The sequence below is a fragment of the Elephas maximus genome, chromosome 16, assembly GCF_024166365.1.
Source record: "Elephas maximus indicus isolate mEleMax1 chromosome 16, mEleMax1 primary haplotype, whole genome shotgun sequence".
NCBI classification, from domain to species: domain Eukaryota; kingdom Metazoa; phylum Chordata; class Mammalia; order Proboscidea; family Elephantidae; genus Elephas; species Elephas maximus.
The window spans coordinates 5,592,841-5,616,739 of record NC_064834.1 but is presented as its reverse complement, the minus strand read 5'-3'; positions in this window follow the sequence as shown (position 1 = coordinate 5,616,739).

The window sequence follows — 23,899 nt, the reverse complement described above, 5'->3', positions numbered from 1 at the left end:
CTTCAAGTATGTGAAGCCTATTGTATGTAAATTACACCTCAATAAGCTGTTAAAAAACAAAGAGAAGAGAGAAGGGAGAAAGAAGGAGAGATGGGGAGAGAGGGCAGGAGGAGGGGAAAAACAAAGGGAGAAAAGAAAGGAAGAAGGGAAAATGTAAAGAAAGGACTCTGTCTGGGGTGCATGTGGGGCTGGACGGTGGAGAGACAGGGGACTGGGAAAGTCACAGAAGCTCTACCACCCTGTATCCAGACTGCTGTCTAATGTATCCATTTCAGCATGAACCTTCATCACTGATGGAAAGGAGCTTGGGTTTTAAGGAAGAATGGGTCTCCCACTGTCATTGGTCCCATTCCTAAGCCTGGGCAGGGCTTTTCCAACAAATTCTGGCCTAACAAGAGACATTTCATCTGTACTGTTCTCTATACCATGTCTACACCATGGCAGAGTTGCTCTTTTAGGTAAGAGCATCCAGCTTAAATTTTCTTGATTCAGGATAAGAAAACAATTGATATAAAAAGAAGTGTATTGACGTTTAACAGTTTTAGGTCTTCCAAATTCTTTAACATGGCCTCAGGCTCTAAATGATGAGGGCTAACTGACTTCTTCAGCTACATCTATTGTCTCAATCCACTAGCCTCCAGCCATAGAGGCCTTCTGTCTTCCCCTGAAATCAGTCTTGCTCCTTCCTGCATCAGGACCTCTGCTATGTTCTTCGTCTACCTATAGGCTCCTGTGTCTGTCTAGGTCTGTCGCTCCAGGGTAAATGTGACTGACTTATGTGCTTTCATTCTCCACACCCAGATTAGATGTGATTTCTTCACATTGGCCTCTCTCAACAAAAACTCCAGTCTCCCTTCAAATGTTATTTTAGAATCACCAACCCCCCCTTGCCAACTCATAGCAACTCTATAGGACAGAGTAGAACTGCCCCACAGGGTTTCCAAGGACTGCTGACCTTTTAGTTAGTAGCCAAGCTCTTAACCTCTGCACATAGTGATGCCTTAATAAAATAGAAGGTAAGGCTTGCCGATTTCACTTCATCGCAGTTACAGAACTTCCTACTTCCATTTATATTTGTAAGTAAAAGAAATATAAACACCCTGGGCCGGCCTGCTCCTGGTCCCTGAGGCATTTATGCACCAGGGTCCCAGCCTCCCTCTCCTGATAATGCCACTTCGCTGAACATATAACTCATAGAAACATCATGTACTTCTGCAGTTTTGAGCTTGGATATTGGGAAAGCTCTAGATCCCCTCCTGTGACCTGGGGTTTTTACCCACTGTATTTTAAGGAAACGAGTGCCTACAATTTTGAAATTTGAGAGCAGCAATCTCAACTGTGCAGTACAAACTCAACACAATTCCCGGTTGGAGCTTGTGGGTTCTTCTCTAAAACCCACAGGCTCAACTTCCTGACTTTGCCATGAGCCTGTCTATAAATTAATTTTTTAAGGAATGTTATCACTTTATTTTGAAAAGTAATCGCCCCCCCCCCCCCGCCACGGAGCAACTCCAGGCCCAGGCTTTCCTGTTATCGAAATCTTGTTGTGAATGAGCTTCTGTTGGTTGCCTCTTCCATCTTCTTCCAAGTTACTCAAGGCCTTTAATACCTCCTTTTAGATCTTTCCCACAGTCACCTCTTAACCTAAAAACATGAAATGTGCTCCAAACGATACAGTGAAACTTGCAAAAGCTGGAACCTCTGTAAGGCGAAAAGCTGTCAGAGAAGGAAAACTCAAATATTTTCCACTAATAGCAATAAAAAAGTGGTAAGATTGCACTTTGTCAAAGGCGGAAAATCTGTAAGACCTGGAAAAACAAGGCAGTCCTGTTGAGTACCAGCCCTCACAGCTTTCACTGTATAGCGTTACTACCAGATTCTTCCTATATCTCAATATCTATAGGGAGTTAACAGCTGGGCCAAAGAATGTAAATAACACATGGATTGTATTTAAGAGTGAATTTTTATCAATAGGGAAATTGCTGGCTTCATTGTAAGGTCTGTATGTCTTTCAGGCAGAACTGCTTTCAAATGCATAAAAACTAAACTACTCTTCAAACTTTGTAAGCTGCGTTTGCTGTTTCAGCTCTTATAGTTAACAAGTAGCCCCAAAAGCTGGTGCCCCTGCCCTGAGGGACCTCTGCTGTGTGGCTGCAGAACACACTCCCTTCCTCTGGTCCTCCTCAGGTGGCTGCAGGAAAGCACATGGATGATAGTGCTCCCAGTCCTTCCAGAACTCTGCCCTTGTTGTTCACATCATGTCCCCATCCTCAGGATGCCACTGTAATTCATTTTGTACTCTTGTTTACCCCTTCCCCCTGCCAGAGTGCCATCATGGCTTCTAGGCACTGTTGGTGCAGTCTCCCTGCTGGATCTCTGCTTTGAGTCTTCAACCAACAATCGGATCTCTTCTGTTGTCAGAATGGACTGTCCAGTACTAAAACTGACCATGTTATTCCCTAGCTACAATCCTTCAAGGGCATCTGTTTTTACGGGACCAATGTCTGAAATCCTTACCTGGGAAACCAGATCCACCAGGACCTAGCCCCTGTCTTTCTTCCACTTCTGTTTCCCAACACTCCTCACCTTTTCCCTAGGTTTCACTGACTTGCTTCCAGAGACCCCACCTACCAGGTTAAGCAGTTCTTCCACTAAATTGCTGGTGCTTTTTCCATTCCTTTACATATTTCAACAGGTAGAACTCTGACTTCAAATTACAGGTCTAACTCTAGGAACAGTCTCCTTACAATGGCCCGGGGATCATGACCTTGGCCCTGAACACTACCATGAACAATATTTATTTGGTTTAGGGTCACTTTTTTTATGAGTCAGGATCAGCTCAACAACAAAGGCTTTTTGTTTGGATTAGTAGGTAAATTCTCTTTATTGCTTTTCATCTACTTATCTTCTATTATGTGGACAAAGCAAAGGACACTCAGTTATGGCTAAAACAAAATGGTTGGCTAAGATGACACAATACAAAACCCCATCACCCTCTTCGCATGTGCTGTTCCCTCTGCCTGCCTGGAACACTCTCCCCTCACCCTGTCCTTCATCTACTCAATCCAACTCCATCTTCTAATCTCAGCTTCCAGGAGGAATCCTCTCTTACCCTTCTCCAGACTGGGCAGGGGCCCTGTCTGGTCCCCCATGGCCTCTTCCTGAGGTCACCACATACAGCTGGAGGTTGTGCACAGACACAGTTCACATTCATAGTCTTCATAGACAAGTGTTGTTACGTGATTCTTTTTTTTGGAAAGTAGGTATGTGTCTGGAGGAGGGGGCAGCTTTTTCTAATTCTAAGCAAGGCATTCATGAGCTACTGGCACCCATGAAAGTCAGGGGTCAATGATACCTGGTCACTTACCTGTTTCCCTTTCTTGACTGTGAGTAACAACCGTATCTGCACAGGTCAGGGTGGAGCCCCAGCTTGTACATACACATATACACACACACACTCCAATATGCCCTGACAAGTATCCCATCTGCTGAGAGTGTTTCTCACCACAATTCCTGTGATACTCTATTATGTTGTCAAAGGTGGAGGGCTTTCCCTCAATCTCCAAGTCTAACACTATTTTTAGTGAAATAGCTCTACTCATTGTTATTTGAATCCCTCTTTGTCTGGGACAAGAAGCCCTGATGACCCAGTGGTTAAGTGCTCGGCTGCTAACAGAAAGGTTAGTGATTTGAACCCAACAGCCACTCCACAGGAGAAAGATGTAACAGTCTGCTTCCATAAAGGTGACAGCCTTGGAAACTCTATGAGGCAGACCTACTCTGTCCTATAGAGTCACTATGAATCAAAATCATCTTGATGGCAGCAGGTTATGTTTTTTGGTTTTTCTCTAGAACCAAATTACAAGTTCATGTAGTATGGGCCAATCTATGAAAGTCCACTACACTGTACTCAAAATCACCTCTCCCTACTACACTTGATCATCATCCTTGATCAATGTTATGACTTCCCTACTCTCTGTTTCCTTGAAATGGCGTTTGGTTCCATATGCAAAACAGCTTCTCCAGGCATGCCCAGTTATGCCTGAATAGAAGGATAAACATGATTTAGGCTCCCAAGGTGGGGTCATTAATTGCACACACACACAAAAAAATTCAAGACACACAATAAGAAAAAAAAAAGGTAAAATGTTGTTAGTAATTAAAATGTGTAGTTAGGGGGAGTAGTCAGATGCTTCAGGTGGTTCCTCTTACAACAAAACCCCCCAAAAAAGTGAATTGATTATATATATGAACCCTGAACATCAAAGGCAAAGTTCAGAAATCAGACTAAGCGACAGGTGGAGGGAGAGATGGTGCAGAAGCAGCAAGGAGTTGCCAGACCTGATGTGATGGAAACTGGTGCCTTGATCCTGTGGCACAACTGTAGCAGGACTGGTGGTAGCATTCAGGATGCTGTTGCTTCAACAAAAGAAGGCAAGTGCAGTGGCACAGCCGTGATCCCCTGGAGCAACTGCAACGAGGCTAGCAGTTGTGTTTAGAATGTTGTTGCTTCAGAGAAAGAAGGTAAGTGAAGTGGCATAGCCCAGATCTCCTGGTGCGACTGTGGTGGGGCTGAGCTAAGGCACAGAATCTACACATGCCTCCAGAATCAGCAAAAAAACAGCACTCTTGGCACAAGATAAGTGATTTCATCTAATTTACTGCATGGATCTAATAGCTCCTCCTTTGAAAGAACTCTCTCCCTTCTATCTGATCCCTCCTCCCTCTGCCCTGACCTGGCTTCAGTGACAGCCGATTTCCCTGGGCCTAAGATAGGTCCTGTTGCACTGCCTGAGTCATTCTCCCAGCCTGGGAGAAGGAACAAATTAACAAATGGGGGAAAATAATCAGCCAGCTCCCCTAATCTGGGAATTTAGAGTGGAAGCGGCTCCTGTCCAGGCACAAACTGTCCACAGATTTTGAATGTCTTTCAGCCCTGCATGGACCCAGGTGACCCCATTTCAGCAGCTAGGATCTTGCTGTTATATTGCAGGGGCGAATGTGCCTGAGGCCTGACTTTAACTGTTTCAGCTATGCAGTGGAGAGATGGGTGTTTGATGTTTGATACTGCTTTGCTTATTAAACAGGGTCCTCACCTACCCATATCAGAAGCCTGAGGACTGGTGGCTCCACCCAAGCCACATAGCCATCCATGACAGGGGTCCAAAGATAAGTGGTGCCTCCAGTTCTAACAGTTAAAAGCACTGGGTACCTATGGTATAGCTGCAGAGCCCACCCACCAGTGCTCTCTAGAGAACAGGAATGTGTCGTCCTCACAGACACTTGGGGAAAGGTTGTCAGCCCCCTGGCTTGCTCAGAGTGTGACCCTTTGCTACTTCAACCAGAAACCTGTGCATACACCAGTCACCACTGCTCCTCTAAGATCGTAGGTGAGGGCCCGCACCACACACTTGGTGACCGACTTCCTGGACACCTGAGCGGAATCTATACAAGAATAGTGAATGGAATTCTAGGCTTATATACCTGATAACAGCTCTGGCCATCTGGTGACAGGACATTAGTGCTTCAAAGGCTACAATAATCAAGTTAGCTCACTCAAGTAACCTATTTGGGTATATCAAAGCAAAACAAAGCAAGAAGCTAGGACACAGTGGACAAACAAAATAATACAATAACTTATAGATGGCTCAGAGACAAGAGTTGCTATCAAATCACATAAAGAAGCAGACCATGATTGCTTCAACAAACTCCCTAAAAAAAGGATCAAGGAATCTTCCAGATGAAGATTTCTTCCTGGAATTACCAGATGTAGAATGCAAAAGATTAATATACAGAACTGTTCAAAGAGATCAGGAAGGAGATCAGGCAAAACACAGAACAAGCCAAGGAGCACACAGATAAAGCTGTCGAGGAAATTAAGTTTATGAAAAATTTAATAAACTGCAAGAATCCATAGAGAGACAGCAAGCAGAAATTCAGGGGATTAACAATAAAATTCAGAATTAGACAAATCAGCAAAAAGTCAGTGGAGCAGAATTGAAGAAATGGAAGTCAGAATTAGTGAGATTGAAGATAAAACACTTGACAACAATATATTTGAAGAAATATCAGATAAAAGAATAAAAAAAATAAAGAAACCGTAAGAATCATATGGACTCTATCGAGAGAAATAACATACAATTGATTGGAGTACCAGAACAGGGAAGGAAAACAGAAAATACAGAGAGAATTGTTGAAGATTTGTTATGCTGTAGGGGAAAAAACACCACAAAGTTTAGTAAAGCGAAAAGGAAGTTTTATTTGGCATATATTCAAAAAGACAAAAGTTGAGAAGCAGACAAGCATGCTGCCAGGGCTAATGTCTGCCCGAATCCGAGGAAGTAGGTCAGAGTAAGCAAGAATGGGAAAATGACAAGCATGGTACCCCAGCCATGTCTTCCAGAGTCCAAGAAAGGTTACCGTCATCAGTATATTAACATTACAAATGGGCAAAACCATTGAAAGCTTCACTTCTTCATAGATTGGCTAGAAACTGTGTTCCTACATTTTGAACCATCTTTCTTAATGATCATTGGTGCATGTTTCAGTAGCAGACATTCAGGAGGGTCTTCATTGGTCCAGCAAATTTCTATTCACCAAATAAAAAAAAATAGAAAATGATAAGAGTGGAAAGTCTTTCGTGTTCCAGCTTATGTGCAAGTGTCCTTAAAAGATATTTTCCGAGATTATCTTAGCTATTGTCTTTATACCTCAGGGCCCAGTTGATGTGTCCTTGTGAGCCCGGCTCCAGCTGGGTCACATTCCCTATGGCTCTAATATTATTTCCTAAATCAGTTGGCAGAAAACTTCCCTGATACAGTGAAAGATGAGAAGATATCTACCCAAGATGCTCATTGGATCCCATACAAGGTAGATCCGAAAAGAAAGTCACCAAGACATATTATAATCAAATTGGCCAAAACGAAAGATAAAGAGAGAATTTTAAGAATGGCTAAGGATAAACAAAAAGTCCCCTACAAATGACAGTCAATAAGAATGAGCTTGGGCTACTTGGCAGAAACCATGCAGGCAAGAGGGCAATGGGATGACATATATAAAGACTTGAAGGAAAAAAGTTGCAAGCCAAGAATCATATATTCAGTAAAACTGTCTCTCAAATATGAAGGTGAAATTAGGGCATTTCCAGATAAACAGAAGTTTAGGGAATTTGCACAAACCAAACCAAAACTACAACAAACACTAAAGGGAGTTCTCTAGTTAGAAAGCCAATAACATCAGATAACAACCCCAAATTAGAATACAGGACAGAGAAACCAGATATCAACCTTGATAGGGAAATCACTGAAATAAATCAAGACTAAAAAAAAAAAAAAGCTCAGAGCAGAGAAACAGTGATATCATTATGTGAAAGATGACAACATTAAATCAATAAAGAGAGACTAAATAAAGTAGTCATAGATCTTTCATAGGGAAAGGAAGTCAAGGCAATATAGGGAGATAAATTTTGGTTTAAACATAGAAAAATAGGTAAATATTAAGGAAACCACAAAAGACACCAGCAATCCTATACATAAAATACAAGGAAAACATAAAGACTCAGCAAAAACAAAATCAACAACAATGAAAAAGAGGAAAACACAATTTATAAAGAAAAGCTACTCAGCACAGAAAATTAAAATTACAGTCTGGCAGTTCCACAAATGATTAAACATAGAGTTACCATATGATCCAGCAATTCCACTCTTAGGTACATACCCTAGAGAAATGAAAACACATGTCCACACAAAAAAATTGTATGTGAATGTTAATAGCAGCATTATTCATAACAACCAATAGGTGAAAACAATTCAAATGTTCATAAACTGATGAATGGATAAACAAAATGTGATCTACCCATACAATGGGATATTATTCTGCTATAAAGGAATGAAGCATTGCTACATTTCACATCATGGATGAACTTTGAAAACATGCTAAGTGAAATAAGCCAGTCACAAAGGACCACATATTATATGATTCAATTCATATGAAATCAGAGTAGGCAAATATATGATATAGAAAGTAGATTGGTGGTTGCTTAGGGCTGAAGGCAGGGGTGGAAGGGTAGAAACATGATAATTAAATGGTATGAGATTTCCTTCTAAAGTGATAAAAAGTGTTCTAAAATTGACTGTAGAAGTGGTTACACACATCAGTAAATACACTAAAGTCACTGAATTATGCACTTTGAATAAGTGAATTTTATGGTACATGAATTGTTTCAATAAAGCTGTTAAAAAAAAAAGATTCCATAGCTTTAAAAAAAATCATCAGCACTAGATGCACTAAAATTTATGTTTTGAAACAATCTCTCAGAAATTTATCCCAATGTTGTCACAGTTAATAAAATACTATATATATAGCACAAGTATCAGGTGCATCAGCAGAAAGAGCCTTCTCAAAAATAACCCAAAACCAAACTCATTGTCGTTGAGTCAATGCTGACTCATAGCAACCCTACAGGACAGAGTAGAATTGTCCCATAGGGTTTCCAAAGAGCAGCTGGTGGATTCGAACTGCTGATGTTTTGCTTAGCAGATGAACTGGCTAGCAGCTGACCTCTTAACCACTGCATCACCAGGGCTCCAATTATATTGATTGATGGCCTAATAAGTGATACTGCAGAAGAGAAGCCAGAAAGATCTTATGATCAATGAGGACATTAGTCAGTACTATTATCTATTATTTCATGCAAAATTGTAAAGCCAAAATATTTTATGTAATCCCTGCTATGCATCACTACTACCTCATTACATTTTGTGATTTTTTAAAATGAAAATCTTCATCATTTAGCATTTTAACTGCATTTATTTTCCTACTTTTTGAACAAAGTGTTCCCATTTTCACTTTTTATCAGGCTCCCCAAGTTGTATAGCCAGTCTTGCTGACAAAACTTGAGAGAGAGAACATTTTAACTTCAAAAAAAAAAAAGCAAGATGGTGGAGTAGCCAGACACTTCCAGTGATCCATCTTACAACAAAGACCCCCCCCAAAAAAGTGAAACAATTATATTTTTGACAAACTAGGAGCCCTGAACATCAAAGGCAAAGTTAGAAAATGGACTGAGTGGCAGGGGGAGGGAGAGATGGTTCAGAAGTGGAGAGGAGTTGCCAGACATGAACTGCTGGGAACCCTCAGGCACCATTCCCAGGAACAATGGCAGTGGACTGTTGGTAGTGTTCCGGGCGCAGTTTCCTCAGGTAGAAACAGTCAGCCACACAGCCTACTCACACCTCCAGAACCACAAAAGTGTGGCGTTCTCGGCAAAAGCTAAATACTTGCATATATTTTGCTATGTCCCCAGCCCTCAAGCCAGCTTCAGTGGCTGTTGATGTCCCTGGGCCTAAGATAGGCCCATTCGAGTGCCTAGAGCCGTCCTCCCGGCCTTGGAGTAGGAATAAACTCACAATTGGGGAAAAAGAAAACCTGTCAGCTCCACTAACCTGGGGAGCTCAGGACAGAAAGGGCTCCTGTCCAGGCGTAACTTTCCCCTCTGCATGGACTTGTGTGGGCCCATTTCAGGAGAATAGGCCCATGTTGGCAGACTACAACTGTTTCGGCTGTGCAATGGAGATGTGGGTGTTTGATGTTTGACATTGCTTTGCCTATTAAACAGGGCCCTCACCCACCCAAATCAGGGGTCTAAGGACTGGTGGCTCCACTCAGGTCACCCAGCCACCTATGACAGGGGTCCAAGGGTAACTGGTACATCCCAGTCCTTACAACCAAAAGCATAGGGTGCCCACTGTCGGTCTGCCGAGCCCGCCCACCTGTGCACTCTAGGGAACAGGGACATGCTTTCCTCGCAGACACTCAGGGGACTGTTGTCAGCCCCCTGCCTTGTTCAGAGTGTGATAAACAGAAGTTTAAGGAATTTCTAACAACCTAACCAAAACTACAAGAAATAGTGAAGGGAGTTCTCTGGTTAGAAAATCAATAATATCAGATATCAACCCAAGACGAGAACACTGGACAGTGCAATCAGATGTCAACACAGATAGGGAAATCACAAAAATAAATCAAGATTAGGAAAACCGCAATGTCATTATGTAAAAGAAGACAATATTAAAACAATAAAGAGGGATTAAGAAATGCAGTCATAGATCTTTCCTATGGAGAGGAAGGCAAGGCAATATAAAGAAACAAAAGTTAGTTTTGAGCTTAGAAAAAAGGGTAAATACTAAGGTAATCACAAAGGAGACTAACAATCCTACTCATCAAAACAGAATACAAGAAAAAAATAGAGACTCAGCAGAAACAAAATCAACAACAACAAATACGAAGAAAAAACAACATATAAAGGTAAACTACTCAGCACAAAAAAATTAAGTGGGAAAGGGAAACTGTCAATAACACACACAAAAAAAGACATCAAAATGACAGCACTAAACGCATATCTATCCATAATTACACTGAATATAAAAGGTCTAAATGTACCAATAAAGAGACAGAGAGTGGCAGAATGGATTGAAAAACATGACCCATCTAAATACTGCCTAAAAGACACACACCTTAGACTTAGAGGAACAAACAAACTAAAACTCAAAGGATGGAAAAAAATATATCATGCAAACAGCAATCAAAAATGAGCAGGAGTGGTGATATCAATTTCTGACAAAACAGGCTTTTAAGTTAAATCCACCACAAAGGATAAGGAAGGACACTATATAATGATTAAAGGGACAATATACCAGGAGGATTAACCATATTAAATATTTATGCACCTAATAAAAGGGCTGCAAGATACATAAAACAAACACTAAAAGCATTGAAAAGTGAGCTAGACAGCTCCACAATTGTAGTAGGAGACTTCACACACCACTTTCGGTGAAGGACAGAACATCCGGAAAGAAGCTCAATAAAGATATGGAAGATCTAAATGCCACAATCAACCAACCTGACCTCATAGACATATGCAGAATACTCCACCCAACAGCAGCCAAGTATACTTTCTTTTCTAGTGCACATGGAACATTCTCTAGAATAGACCACATATTAGGTCTTAAAGCAAGCCTCAGCAGAATCAAGACATCGAAATATTACAAAGCATCTTCTCTGACCATATGGTCATAAAAGTAGAAATCCATAACAGAAAAAGCAATGAAAAGAAACCAAACACTTGGAAACTGAACAATATCCTGATAAAAAAATGACTGGGTTATAGAAGACATTAAGGATGGAATAAAGATATTCATAGAATCCAATGAGAAGGAAAACACCTCCTATCAGAACCTTTGGGACACAGCAAAAGCAATGCTCAGAGGTCAGTTTATGTGAATAAATGCATCCATATAAAAAGAAGAAAGGGCAAAAATCAAAGAATTATCCCTACATGTTGAACAAATAGAAAGAGAGCAACAAAAGAAACCCTCAGGCACCAGGAGAAAGCAAATAACAAAAATTAGAGCAGAATTAAATTAAGTAGAAAACAAAGAAATCAAAAGAGTTAACAAGGCCAAAGCTCATTCTCTGAAAAAATTAACAAAATTGACAGACCATTGGCCAAACCGTCAAAAGAAAAACAGGAGAGGAAGCAAATACCCAAATAAGAAATGAGATGGCCGATATCACAACAGGCCTGACTAAAATTAAAAGAATCATATCAGATTACTATGAAAAATTGTACTCTAACAAATTTGAAAACCTAGAAGAAATGGATGAATTTCTAGAAACACACTATCTACCTAAAGTAACAAAAACAGAGGTAGAACAACTAAATAAACCCATAACAAAAGAAGAGATTGAAAAGGTAATAATAATAATAATAAATCCCTACAAAAAAAAGCCCTGGCCCGGATGGCTTCACTGCAGAGTTCTACCAAACTTTTGGAGAAGAGTTAACACCACTAGTACTGAAGGTATTTCAGAGCATAGAAAAGGACAGAATACTCCCAAACTCATTCTATGAAGCCAGCATAGCCCTGACACCAAAACCAGGTAAAAAGACCACAAAAAAAGAAAATTACAGACCTATATCCCTCATGAACTTAGATGTAAAAATCCTCAACAAAATTCTAGCCAATACAATTCAACAACATATCAAAAAAAATAACTCACCATGACCAAGTGGGATTCATACCAGATATGCAGGGATGGTTCAACATTAGAAAAACAATGAATGTAATCCATCATATAAATAAAACAAAAGACAAAAACCACATGATCTTGTCAATTGTTGCAGAAAAGGCATTTGACAAAGTTCAAAACCCATTCATGATAAAAACTCTCAGCAAAATAGGACAACCCACTAGCAAAATAGGACTAGAAGCAAAATTCCTCAGCATAATAAAAGGCATTTATACAAAGCCAACAGCCAACATCATCCTAAATGGAGATAGTCTAAAACCATTCCCATTGAGATCGGAAACCAGAGAAGGATGCCCTTTATCACCACCTTTATTTAATATTGTGCTGGAAGTCCTAGCCAGAGCAATTAGACTAGATAAAGAAATAAAGGGCATCCAGGTTGGTAAGGAAGAAGTAAAAGTATCTCTATTTGCAGATGACATGATCTTATACACGGAAAACCCTAAAGATTCCTCAGGAAAACTACTGAAGCTAATAGAAGGGTTTAGCAGAGAATCAGGATACAAGATAAACATACAAAAATCAGTTGGATTTCTCTACACCAACAAAAAGAACATTGAAGAGGAAATCACCAAATCAATACCATTTATGGTAGCCCCCAGGAAGATAAAATACTTAGGAATAAATCTAACCAGAGACGTAAAAGACCTATACAAAGAAAACTACAAGACACTACTGCAAGAAACCAAGAGACCTACAAAAGTGGAAAAACATACCTTGCTCATGGATAGGAAGACTTAACATTGTAAAAATGTCTATTCTACCAAAAACGATCTACAGATATAATGAAATTCCGATCCAAATTCCAATGACATTTTTTAATGAGATGGAGAAACAAATCACCAAGTTCATATGGAAGGGAAAGAGGTCCTGGATAAGTAAAGCATTACTGAAACAGAAGAACAAAGTGGGAGGCCTCACTCTACCTGATTTTAGAACCTAATATCCCACCACAGTAGTCAAAACAGCCTGGTAGTGGTACAACAGATACACAGACCAATGGAACCAAATTGAGAAACCAGGAACAAATACAACTACATATGAGGAGCTGATATTTGATAAAGGTCCAAAGGCAGTTAAATGGGAAAAGACAATCTTTTTAACAAATGGTGCTGGCATAACTGGGTATCCATCTGCAAAAAAAAAAAAATGAAACAATACCCATACCTCACACCATGCACAAAAACCAACTCAAAATGGATCAAAGATCTAAATATAAAATCTAAAACAATAAAGATCATGGAAGAAAAAATAGGGACAACGTTAGGAGCCCTAATACATGGCATGAACAGTATACAAAGCATTACTAACAATGCAGAAGAGAAACTAGATAAGTGGGAGTTCCTAAAAAGCAAACACCTATGCTCATCCGAAGACTCCACCAAAAGAGTAAAAAGATTACCTACAGACTGGGAAGAAGTTTTTAGCTATGATATTTCCAATCAGTGTCTGATCTCTAAAATCTATATGATACTGCAAAAACTCAACTTGGAAAAGACAAGTAACCCAATGAAAAAATGGGCAAAGGATATGAACAGACACTTCACTATAGAAGATATTCAGGTTGCTACAGATACATGAGGAAACGCTCACGATTATTAGCTCTTAGAGAAATGCAAATCAAAACTACAATGAGATTTCATCTCACTCCAACAATGCTGGCATTAATCCAAAAAACACAAATAATCAATGCTGGAGAGGTTGTGGAGAGACTGGAACACTTATACACTGCTGGTGGGAATGTCAAACGGTACAACCACTTTGGAAATCAATTTGGCACTTCCTTAAAAAGCTAGAAATAGAACTACCATACAATCCAGAAATCCCAGTCTTTGGAATATATCCTGGAGAAATAAGAGCCTTTACACAAACAGATATATGCACACCCATGTTCATTGTAGCACTGTTTACAATAGCAAAGAGATAGAAGCAACCAAGGTGCCCATCAACAGATGAATGGATAAATAAATTATAGTATATTCACACAATGGAATACTACACATGGATATAGAAAAATGATGAATCTGTGAAACATTTCATAACGTGGAGGAATCTGGAAAGCATTATGCTGAGTGAAACTAGTCACTTGCAAAACAACAAATATTATATGAGACCACTATTACAAGAACTCAAGAAATAGTTTAAATAGAGAAGAAAATATTATTTGATTGTTTTGACAGTGGGGATGGAGGGAGGGAGGGAGAGGGGTTTCACTAATTAGATAGTGGATAAGAACTATTTTAGGTGAAGGGAAAGACATCACACAATACAGGAGAGGTCAGCTCAATTGGGCTAAACCAAAAGCAAAGAAGTTTCCTGAAGAAACTGAATGCTTCAAAGGCCAGCGTAGCAGGGGCGAAGGTTTGGGGATCATGGTTTCAGGGAACATCTAAGTCAACTGGCATAATAAAATCTATTATGTAAACATTCTGTATCCCACTGTGGAGAGTGGCATCTGGGGTCTTAAATGCTAGCAAGAGGCTGTCTAAGACACATCAATGGGTCTCAACCAACCTGGAGCAAAGGAGAATGAAGAACACCAAAGACACAAGGTAATTATGAGCCCAAGAGACAGAAACGCCCACATGAACCAGAGACTACATCAGCCTGAAACTAGAAGAACTAGATGATGCCTGGCTACAACCGATGACTGCCCTTACAGGGAACACAAGAGAGAACCCCTGAGGGAGCAGGAGAGCAGTGGGATGGAGACCTCAAATTCTCGTAAAAAGATCATACTTAATGCTCTGACTGAGACTAGGAGGACCCTGGAGGTCATAGTCCCCAGACCTTCTGTTAGCCCAAGACAGGAACCATTCCTAAAGCCAACTCTTCAGACAGGGATTGGACTGGACTATGGGAGTGAGCTTCTGGGATCAAGTAGACACATGAGACAATGTGGGCAGCTCCTGTCTGGAGGGGAGATGAGAGCGCAGATGAGGTCAGAGGCTGGCCAAATGGACACAAAAAGAGAGAGTGGAGGGAAGGAGTGTGCTGTGTCATTAGGGAGAGAGAGAGAGCAGCTAGGAATATATAGCAAGGTATATATAAATTTTTGTATGAGAGATTGACTTGATTTGTAAACTTGCACTGAAAGTGCAATAAAAATTAAAAAAAAAAACTAAAGATTAAAAAAAAGCACGACAATGAATTCAGGAGGTAAGAGGAAAATGGAGAGTGAGTTGTGCACAGGTAAAGTTGGAGGGAAAGAAAAAGAGACAAAAAACAATTAGGCAGGTGTAAGAAGTGAAGTTCGATTTTGCAAAATGGTTATTGACATAATTTTAGCAGTAGTGATAGAGAAAAAATAGATTTTAGAGCTGAGCTCAGTAAATAGTTTATGAAACGAAAGGAGATGATGAGTTTCAAAGACAATCTAGTGTATGACACAGTACGTTGCAAGCTAAATGCTGAATTCATTTGGATTGAACTGAATGATGGTCAGAAGATAAGAAAGATGATTGGTGAATAGCAAGAGAAACTGAAAATAGTGCAAGAAACTTGGAAAAGAATAATAGATGGAAAGTTGAGAAAAGAAAAAAAAGAAACTAATATTCATTGCATGAATAGTATTTTGAATATTTATCTCATCAAAGCATCTCAATAGATAGATATGAGTTAAATTAATTGTATATATATAATTATAAATTGTGTATATAATATCTCTATAAATATATAAATAAAATATTAAATAAACTGCCCCAAATGACACAGCAGAGGTTGGACTTGAACTCAGGATTCTCTGGCTCAGAATCCTGAGGATTTTCTACTCTACCATGCTGCTTCCCCTACAATCTATCTCCTTTGAATCTGCTATAGGAACTCTGCAATTTGACTACATTTTTTTTTTTTATTGTATAACAGATTATTGTAATGTTTTGAAAAGTGAAATAAAATAGTTTAATTAACAGCTAGTTTCTTTAAGGTAAGCATATTCTGAAATATTAGTTTAAAAATAAAAATAAAATTCAACTTCAGTTAAAAAATCAAAAGGGCTGAGGCAAGAAAATACTAGTTCTCCCACCATGCAAGAGGAAAGTAGAAAAGAGAAGCCATATGAATGGGCAACAAAAGGAGGGACCCACTGGAAAAAAGATAAGGGAAAGAAAATACAGAAAACAGTCAAAGGAGGTCTATAGTTTATGAGATTCCAATGGGGCAGGTCTCTGTTGAGATTTTGTTAGCATGGCTGCACTTCCTGCTCTCTCTCTTGAAAAGTGTCTTGAAAACAGGCTGTCTCTCTTTCTTTTTTTCTAAGTCATTCTACAACTCCCCCCATCTGGTCTGCTCCACAAAAACTGCTCTTGTCAAGATCTCCAACAATGTCCATATTGTCAAATCCAAGGGTGAATTTTTTGCCCTTACTTTCTCTCATAGCAGTATTTGACAGAGTTGGGCACCTCTTTGTTATGGGACTATTGTCATTTCTGTTTCTGATACACCACGTCATCATACTTTTCCACCTACTTCTTAGTCCCAACTCTTCAGTTTTAAAATATGAGTGTAGATTTTCAGAAGCTTGTTTTGGAATCTCTTCTTTATCCTATTTCCACTAGTGATGCTATCCATTTCCATATTATTAAATGATGTCTATATGCCAATGACCAATGACTAATAAATGTAATTCCTTCATAGCAATAATCTTATTGTGTGATATTTTTATTACTTACAATTTTGTCCAGTAAAATGTAAGCTCCAAAAGTCATGTGGTTTTGTAAATTTGGTAACTAAGAGGTTAAATAAACAGGTTCAAGGTCCCAGAACTAGTAGTGGCAGAACCAGAAACAGATTGTAGATCTTCCTAATTGAAAGTTGTTACTTAATGTTACTCTCCATTTTGTAAAATAAAAATTATAATGGATTTCTACTTCTGATTATCATAGAGTAGCTTGAAGCAAACAACACTCTGCTGAGAAAAAATTTAAAATCCATATATAATGCAAAATAAACAGCTGTTCAGGCATTGACAAATACCAACATATGCTAAGTATTGAGTGGCAAAATTTCTGAGAGAAGGAAAGCACACGAAAGTAAGCTCAACACTTGGTGGTTTCCCCCTCAAGGTATTTGCTAAAACCTTAAACAGAGCAAATTAAGAGGATAAGAAGAAAATCAGAAAGCATATGAGCAACAGAGCAGGGTTTGATTTTTAGGGCTGCTATGGGTATGAGGAAAAACATTGTAGCTCAGTAGCCCTGAAGGACGAGGAGTCCTATAAAATCCCTAGACTCTTGGTTCAGATACATTTAAGGTTAACAGGGAGTAGTGACAAAACAGGGGTAGACAGAGCCTAACAAAGACTAAAATATTGTTTCCAGACAGCTCAGTCCCTGATTGGATTAAAGTCTTTCACCCTACTCTCATTGCATGCCTAAAGATAGGGTGGCTTATCGTCTCTGGCAGAAAATAGCTCCATTCAAAACACCTACAAGGTTTTATTATAAATGTTTGATAGGTCAAGAAAAATTATTAGGAATGCCAAAAATATGACAAAAAGAGAAAACAATACAGACCCAAAGGTGTTGAAAATATTGGAGTTAAAAGACATGGATTTTAACATAACTGTGGTAAATCTTTTCAAATAAAATAGAAGGTAAAATGAAAAATGTGACCAGAGAATCACAATTTTTATTTTTAAAAATAATTCAATGGAAAGTCTATAACAAAAAAAATCAATAATTAAAATTAATACCTTAATAAGTGGGATAAAAACAGACCTGACACAACTGAAAAGAGTGTAAGTAAACTGGAAGACAGGTCAACAGAGAAATTCCAATGGCACACAGAGCAAAATGGATGGAAAAAAAGAAGCATAATTGACACATGTAACCCAGTACAAAGACTGGGACAGTAGTGTGATGGAGCTGTACCACACTGGCTGGTAAGAACAAACTGGCAAGTTTTCATGGATTTGGAGCTACTTACTAAACCACTGGTAATTTGAAATTGTCATGGAGAGAATATATGTAAAACATGCCACTTAGAAAATGTCTTTTTATTTTTTTCAAAACACAAGCACACTAAGGGTACAGAGCAAGATGGTAGCATGAACAGCTGTATGTTCCTGAGCTCCAACAAAAAAAAACACCGAAAAAAAAAAAAAAGGCAGAAACTGGCAAAAACAATTTTTTTTGAACTCTGGAAAAAGCTCATATGATTACAGCAACTAATTGAATCAAGATACAAGAAAAAGATGACATCTAAATGGTAAGAAAGTTTTTGTATTTCATTTGCTTGTATCACACTCTCTTCCTAGCACAGCATGGCCGTAGTAAAGTGGTGGTGGCATATACTCCCAAAGAGGGAGTCTGGTCTCTGGCTCTAGATAGAGCAGAGAAGAATTTATTTGCAAATTATTGTGTATGTCTATTCTAACCTCTCTGAGGGATACATGGGACTGAAGTAAGGTGCTTGACTCAGTTTGGCTTGTTTTGGAGCTCACACAGGGGAGAGAGGCAGCAGGAAATGATTTAAAACTATAACTGTTTAGAGCCACCAGAGATAAAGAGGGTGATTAATGATGTACAATAGACACCTAAAGATTGCAAAGGGAAGCTGGAGAGATAATTTGTTATGGAAATTAAGACTTTCAAAAACACTAAATAAAAAAAAAAATAAAAGGACAACTATAAACTATAGCCTTCAATAATTAAAAACCAAAGCAAACCCCAAAACAAACCAAATAAAATAACAACAAAACAAAAACACCAAAGCCTGGGAAAGAGAGAGAATTTGATTTCCAAAGTTGCCACATTATAATAGTCAAGTGTCCCAATTTTGACAAAAGACAGAAACCTACACATGCAAGAAACTCAACAAACTCCAAGTAGGATAAACACAAGAAGATCCATACCAAGACATATTATAATCGAACTTTCAAAAACCAAAGATAAGTAGTGTCTGGGGTCTTAAACGTTAGCAAGAGGTTATCCAAGATGCATCAACTAGTCTCAACCCACCTGGAGCAAAGGAGAATGAAGAACACCAGTGAAGAACACCAAAGACACAAGGTAATTATGAGCCCAAGAGACAGAAAAGGCCAAATAAACCAGAGACTACATCAGCCTGAGACCAGAAGAACTAGATGGTGCCTGGCTACAACCGATGACTGCCCCGACAGGGAACACAACAGAGAATCCCTGAGGGAGCAGGAGAGCAGTGGGATGCAGACCCCAAATTGTAGTAAAAAGACCAGACTTAATGGCCTAAGACTAGAATGACCCCAGAGGTCATGGTCCCTAGACCTTCTGTTAGCCCAAGACAGGAACCATTCCCAAAGCCAACTCTTCAGGTAGGGATTGGACTGGACTATGGAATAGAAAATGATGCTGGTGAAGAGTGAGCTTCTTGGATCAAGTAGACACATGAGACTACATGGACAGCTCCTGTCTGGAGAGGAGATGAGAGGGCAGAGGGGGTCAGAAGCTGGCCGAATAGACACAAATAGAGACAGTGAAGGGAAGGAGTATGCTGTCTCATTGGGGGAGAGAAACTAGGAGTATATAGCAAGGTATATATAAGTTCTTGTATGAGAGACTGACTTGATTTGTAAACTTTTCACTTAAAGCACAATAAAAATTTTAAAAAAAGAAAGATAAAGAGAAAATGGTGAAATTAATCATCACATACAAGAAATTCTCAAAAGATTAGCTGTCAATTTGTCTTCAGAAACTATGGAGGCTAGAATGACATATTTATAATACTGAAAGAAAAGGAATATCAACCAAGAATTCTATATCGGCTAAGCCTCCTTCAAAAATTGGGGTGAAATTAAGACACTTTCAGATTTAAAAAAAAAAGAAATTTCAGAAAGTTCAATATTCTGTGACGTGGCCTACAAAAAAATACTAAAGAGATTCCTTCAGTCTGAAATGAAAGGACATTAGACAGGAAATTGAAGTTATATGAAGAAAAAATGATCTTCAGTAAAGATAATTTCACGAGTAAATGTAAAAGCCAATTTTATGATATTTTCTTTTGTATGTGTACTTTTTATTTACTATATGATTTAAAATACACAGAAAAAAATAATTACAAATTTCTGTCGTTTGGCACACAATGTATAAAGAGATAATTGTGATGCCAACAACATAAAAGGTGGGAAGGAAGGGCATAGGAACAGACTTCTTGTATATTATTGAAGTTAAGTAGGCATCAGTTTAAACTAAATTGATATAATTTTAGGACATTTAATGCAATCCCCATGTTAATCACAAAGAAAATACGTAAAAATTACACAAAGGAAATAAGAAAGGAATCAACATGGCTTACTAAAAAAAAAAAAACAATTAAATACAAAAATAGGTAACGTTGGAGAAAATGAGAACAGAAAAGTCAAAGACACCCAGAAAACAAACAACAAAATGGGGGGAAAATATTCTTATCACTAATATCTTTAAAGATAAATGAATTAAACTCTCCAATCAAAAGGCAGAGATTGGCAGAATGGATAAGAAAGCATGCTCCAACTAAATGCACTCTATAAAAGACCCACCTTAGATCCAAACAGCTTGAAAGTAAAAGGACGAAAAAAATATTTCATGCAAAAAGCAAAATAATAATATCAGACAAATAGATTGCAAGTCCAAATCTAGAGAAAAAGAAAGACATTATATAATGATAAAAAGGACAATTCTTCAAGATGATAAAACAATCATAAATAAATATGCACAAATACTGCCCTAAAATATATAAAGCAAATATTGGCAGAATTGAAAGGAGATAAAGGCAATCCTAAAACAATATTGGAGACTTCAAAACACCACTATCAATAATAGATAGAACATCTAGACAGAAGATCAATAAGAAATGTAGGAAGCTACGAAAAATAATATAGTGACTAGATATGTGGATAAATCTAAAGGAAAAGTGACTGTACAAAACAAAACAAAAAAATGAATGATGAAAATAACACAAAAAGGCAGAAGAAGTGTAAATTAAATAAATGCATTTTACATTCTAGTATTGTTGGACTGGTGAAGCAGTGGTTAAGAGCTTGGCTGCAGTTCAAATCCACCAACCACTCCTTGGAAACCCTATGGAGCAGTTCTACTCTGTCCTATAGGGTTGCTATGAGTCAGAATTGACTTGACGGCAGTGGGTTTGCTTGTTTGTTTTTTTGAAAAATTTGTAAAATTAGTAATTCATATTATTCTGCTATATGTCAAGGGTGTGCATTTTCATCCCTAGGGTAAGCACTAAAATGATAGTGAAAGAATGTAAAACTAAAAAGTTAGGAGGGAAATTTAATAATCAAAACATTTTGATTAATCTAAAAAAAAAAAAAATCCAAATGAAGCCATAAAAAGAGAAAAACATACTTATAAACTAGGTGGAGCTAAGAGGAAAGGAAACAGAAAAATGGTTACTATAAACATAAATATATCAGTAAGGACATTGAATGTTAATGGACTAAACACTCTATTTAAAAGACAAAGATTTCCAGGTTGGTTTAAAAAATCCGTGTCAGTAGAGGTCTAGTGGGGAGACTGATGTCCCACCTACACATAGAAGTAACAAGACATCACTCCTCTTCCAGGTGCCAAAGAAGACTGAGCAGAGAACCTGGACTTCACCCACACCTGACAGTAATGAAGTGGTACTCTCCTTCTCCCACTGGTGAAATGTCAGAGGAGGCCTGGTAAAACAAGACCCTGGTTTCTAAAATCCCCCATGCATCTGTCAGTTTGTCATACTGTGGGGGCTTGCATGTCGCTGTGATGCTGGAAGGCATGCCACTGGTATTCAAATACCAGAAGGGTCACCCATGGCTGACAGGTTTCAGCTGAGCTCCCAGATTAAGACAGACTAGAAAGAAGGACCTGGCAGTCTACTTCTGAAAAGAAATGGTCAGTGAAAACCTTGTGAACAGCAGCGAAACATGTCTGATATAGTGCTGGAAGATGAGCCCCTCAAGTTGAAAGACACTCGAAATCTGACTGAGGAAGAGCTGCCTCCTCAAAGTAGATTCGACCTTAATGATGTGCTAAAACAAATGGAAGAAGTGATGACATAAAAGAGCTGGACAGAAGATTTCAAAGGGCAGCTTGAGAAGACAAAGTGAAGTATCATAATGACATGTACAAAGACCTGGTAATAGAAAACCAAAAAGAAGAACATGCTCAGCTGAAAGAACCAAAGAAAAAATTCAAACCTCTAGTTGGAATATTGAAGGAATCTACAGGGAAAATATTAAACGTTGCAGGAAGCAATCAAAAGAAGATTGAAAGAATACACAGAGCCACTATACCAAAAAGAATTGGTCGACATTGAACCATTTCAAGACGTAGCATATGATCAGGAACCAACGGTACTGAAGGAAGAAATCCAAGCTGCACTGAAGGCACTGGTGAAAATCGAGGCTCTAGGAATTGGTAGAATAACAATCAAGATGTTTCAACAAATGCAGAGCTGGAAGTACTCACTGGTCTAGGGCAAGAAATTTGAAAAACAGCTACCTGGTCAATCGACTGGAAGAGATCTGTATTTATGCTCATTCCCCAGAAAGGTGATCCAATGGAACGTGGAAATTATAGAACAATATCATTAATATCATAAGCAAGTAAAATTTTGCTGAAGATCATTCAAAAGTGGCTGCAGCAGTATATTGACATGGAACTGCCAGAAATTCAAGCCAGATTCAGAAAAGGATATTGAATGAAGAATATCATTGCTGTTGTTAGATGGATCCTGGCTGAAAGCAGAGAATACCAGAAAGATGTTTACCTGTGTTTTATTGACTATGCAAAGGCATTCAACTGTGTGAATCATAACAAATTATGGATAACATTGCAAAGAATGGGAATTCCAGAACACTTAATTTTGCTCATGCATAACCTGTACATAGACCAAGAGGCAGTAGTTTGAACAGAACAAAGGGATACTGCGTGGTTTAAAGTCAGGAAAGGTGTATGCCAGCGTTGTATCCTTTCACCATACCTATTCAATCTGTATGCTAAGCAAATAATCGAAGAAGCTGAACTTTATGAAGCAGAATGGTGTATCAGGATTGGAGGATGACTTATTAACAACCTGTGATATGCAGACGACACAATCTTGCTTGCTGAAAGTGAAGAGGAATTGAAGTACTAACTGATGGACATCAAAGACTACTGCTCCCTTCCCTATGGATTATGACTGAACACAGAGAAAACAAAAATCCTTACAACTGGACCAATAAGCAACGTCATGATAAATGGAGAAAAGATTGAAGTTGTCAAGCATTTCATTTTACTTGGATCCACAATCAACACCCAATGGAAGCAGCAGTCAAGAAATCAAAAGATGCATTATATTGGGCAAATTTGCTGCAAAAGACCTCTTTAAAGTGTTATAAAGGAACAATGTCATCCTGAAGACTAAGGTGTTCCTGACCCAAACCATGGTGTTCTCCATCACCTCATACACGTGTAAAAGCTGGATGATGAATAAAAAGACTGAAGAAGAATTGATGCCTTTGAATTGTAGAGTTGGTGAAGAATATTGAACATACCAAATCTATCTTGGGAGAAGTACGACCATAATGCTCCTTAGAAGCAAGAATGGCAAGACTACATCTCACATACTTTACATTTATCAGGAGGAATCAGTCCCTGCAGAAGGACATTGTGCTTGGTAAAGTAGGGGTTCAGTGAAAAAGAGGAAGACTCTCAACAAGATGGATTGACACAGTGGCTGCAACAATGAGCTCAAGCATAACAATGATTGTGAGGATGGCACAGGTCCAGGTAGTGTTTCATTCTGTTGTACATAGGGCTGCCATAAGTCGAAACCAACTCAATGGCATCTAACAACAACAACAACAACAGTTTCT